This window comes from Penaeus japonicus, unplaced genomic scaffold (assembly GCF_977035675.1).
Source record: "Penaeus japonicus unplaced genomic scaffold, GWHDUDI00000001_assembly GWHDUDI00000013, whole genome shotgun sequence".
Taxonomy (NCBI): Eukaryota; Metazoa; Arthropoda; class Malacostraca; order Decapoda; family Penaeidae; genus Penaeus; species Penaeus japonicus.
Genome location: NW_028234415.1, coordinates 35,793,470 through 35,795,969, shown reverse-complemented (window position 1 = coordinate 35,795,969; position 2,500 = coordinate 35,793,470). Strand labels below are relative to the sequence as shown.

The 2,500-nt window shown below is 31.2% G+C and overlaps 1 protein-coding gene across 1 annotated transcript in view; it reads left to right on the top strand.

Moving 5' to 3' along the window:
- Nucleotides 1-2,500, top strand: part of LOC122251531 (uncharacterized) — a 148,903-nt gene that overhangs the window by 127,499 nt on the left and 18,904 nt on the right. The gene's annotated exons all lie outside the window — the stretch shown is intronic.

Sequence of the window (2,500 nt, the reverse complement as noted above, 5' to 3'; positions counted from 1 at the left end):
TATGACGATCAAGATGAAGTTGAAAATATAGAAGACGATGCAGAAGAGGAAGATGACGATGATGGAGATGATGATAATAGTAGTAGTAATTATGATAATAACATTAATGATAATGTTAAAGAAAATAACCGAATGAATAATTTAAACATTACATTGTATCCGAATGCACAGAATCAGCTCAAAATAAGTACAGGTATTGCAGCCCCAGTAGAATTGCTTCAGGAATCCCTTGGAACTTTTTTTGAAAGAAATTCGAAAATGCATGCGCAAAAAAGGCATGCCCATTTTGTGAGAACCGAAATGAAAGTCCTTGGAAACGATGAAGTCAAATTGTTATTATACTTTTTCATACAAGCCAGGAATATAAAACATAACGAGACAGATATAGAGGTCCTTGAAAATAAAACACAATACATGTCTCATCACTGTTATTACATGCCCACTCAATGCCAAAAAAGAAAAAAAAAAAAATAGAGTTATGAAACTGGAATATTGGAAGGAGGAAGTTCAATCCAACTGGTTATTTTAAGTGTTTTCGGAAATGCAAGGAAGAATTCGAGGGCAAACATCGTAGAGTTAGATTTTATTCTGCATTTGTACCCGCTGCTGAAATCCTTTGTACTGCAAAAATGAATAAACATAATAATAAATACATAAATATATAGATATATAGATATATAAATAAATAAATATATATAAATAAATAAATATATATATAAATAAATAAATAAATATATATATATATACATATAGATAAATATATAAATATAAATAAATAAATAGATATATAAACAAATAAATGAAATAAAAACAGTGAGAGTCTGAACAGCATAATGGGAACAGTATCTAGGCCCCGGGTAATGTTACGACTGAATACATAATTAATACGTTTAACTATTGATAACACGAATGCCGAGAAACAGCATTAGAAAAATAAAAATCATAATGCTGCTACTGCTTATGATGATGATGGTAGTAATAAAAATGATAGCAATGATAATAATGATAATGATTATAATTCTGATAATGATAATAATGATGGTCATGATAACTAAAGATAAGAGTAAAAATGATAATGAGGAGGAGGAGGAGGATAAGAATGATACAGCATTAGCAATAATGAAATTGACTATTCTGATAAAATGACAGGTAAATGTGATAATAATAATAATAATAATAGTAATAAAAAACAACAATGGTTATTGTATTCATATCAATTATAATCACAATGAAAGAAATATTGATTATATAGCACGAAGCAGAATTATTACATATACATTGATATTGAATATTTACTAATCATGCTGATATAATAAGCATCATAAAGATATTGGTTGCATTTAGAGTGATGCCCGTGAAACCAAATGACAAACATGTTTTTTATAGTGATGTTAATTATGATGATGATAACTAATCCTCTAATATATATTGTAACTAGGAATCTCAATTTTTTTTTTTTCTGCTTTACCCTGTCCATTTTTAAAATCGACCCCTGAAGATGTTATGAAATACCTTTTGATCATTCGCTGAGCTCGCTATTTCCTCTTGGGACGATACTGCCCTCTCTGACAAGTTACAATAAAGCGAGCTCTTTCCTCTGGCTCTTCACATTACACGTGCCACTTTCAGCAAGGCTCCGGCCAGGCGATGCTAAATCCTGCATGCACTTGTTTCTAAGTGGAGGATGCGTGTGTGCGATGTAGTTCTGACTTATTCTTAGATCCGCGTTTAAGAGTGCTTTTCTGTATCCATAATATAGCCTTTATTGCTACATAAATCATAGGAGTTTCCGTGCTTGCAACAGAGATGGAATGACGTCAAATAGCGTTAATGACTTCGGATGCATGTAATCCCCCTTCGATATCCTGCATATATTGAATGCTTTGGTTGTATTCATTGCGTAACAAGCTTTTGTTTCACATGAACTTAACTCGGATGAATGATCTGTGCTGTTTTGCATAGTTAAGACTTTTTGATATAATATGAGTGAAGGGTAAAGGTAGAATAGATGGGATTAACTTATTAAATAGCTTTTTTTTCCACTTACAGGGTTACAGATTAACATATTTTATGTGGATATTCTTTTTCACTTCGTAATATACTTGAGAAGTCCTTATTAAAATCAGTTAATAATTTCAATGATCATGTGCGTAGATTTGTGCTTCATCTTATGTGTGTATGTGTGAATAAAAAATGTGTATATCCTTTACATGCAATTATCTTGCATCGCATTTTATATGATTTTATTTACTCCTATCGCACGCGTATACACACACATACACACACACACACACACACACACACACACACTCATTCACACACATATTCATAAATATGTTCGTTGTTCGTGTATGTGTGTGTGTGTGTGTAAATATTTATACCTATATTAATTTCATATGATTTATCACATGACCGATTTAACTTACCGATACAGACCAGATCAAGTCTTCTTGTACCATGAATGATTATTAGAATTTATCACAGTCGGCTGTTTTCACTC